Below are 623 nucleotides of genomic sequence, written 5' to 3'. Positions count from 1 at the left end.
TAAACCACACTTGGTGCGTTCGAGCTGATTGAGAACATGGCTTCAAGTTCACTAAACAAGAACAAGGAGCATGACCGCTCGAAGAGTGTGAACAGCATATATGATCTCGCTGCAAAGGTGGACCAACTGCTTAAGGGAAACCAAAGCCAAGTGTTCATAATGGAAGAAGCAGCTCCTAAGAAGAGTGCCGGTGACCTGGCGTTTGATGCTGAAATATCAGCAGTCGATCAACAGGAGGTGAGCTACGTGAATGGGCAAGGATGGCAGCTCAAAAACTACCACCCAAACCCTAACGTGAGGAACAACCCACAGCTTTTCTGGCCTAAACAAGACAAACCAGCTGATCCTGCACAGAGTAACCAAGGTCAGTATGCCGGGTATTAAAAGAACTACCAACCCCGGACTTATGTTCTAAGCCAACCGCAAAACAATCCACCTCAGATGCAGAAACACCAGAACACTCAGCCAGCTACCTCCGCTCCTGTCGCTGTTCTACAAGATGAGACAAAAGCTATGTTGCAGCAACTGCTCCAAGGACAACAGCTCCAAGGGAAGGCTCTAAACAAGGTTACTACCAAGATCAATACCAGAATGAACCATATGTTCAGCGATTTGAGCACCAA

This window comes from Brassica oleracea, chromosome C9 (assembly GCF_000695525.1).
Source record: "Brassica oleracea var. oleracea cultivar TO1000 chromosome C9, BOL, whole genome shotgun sequence".
NCBI classification, from domain to species: Eukaryota; Viridiplantae; Streptophyta; class Magnoliopsida; order Brassicales; family Brassicaceae; genus Brassica; species Brassica oleracea.
This window is presented reverse-complemented; position numbering follows the sequence as displayed.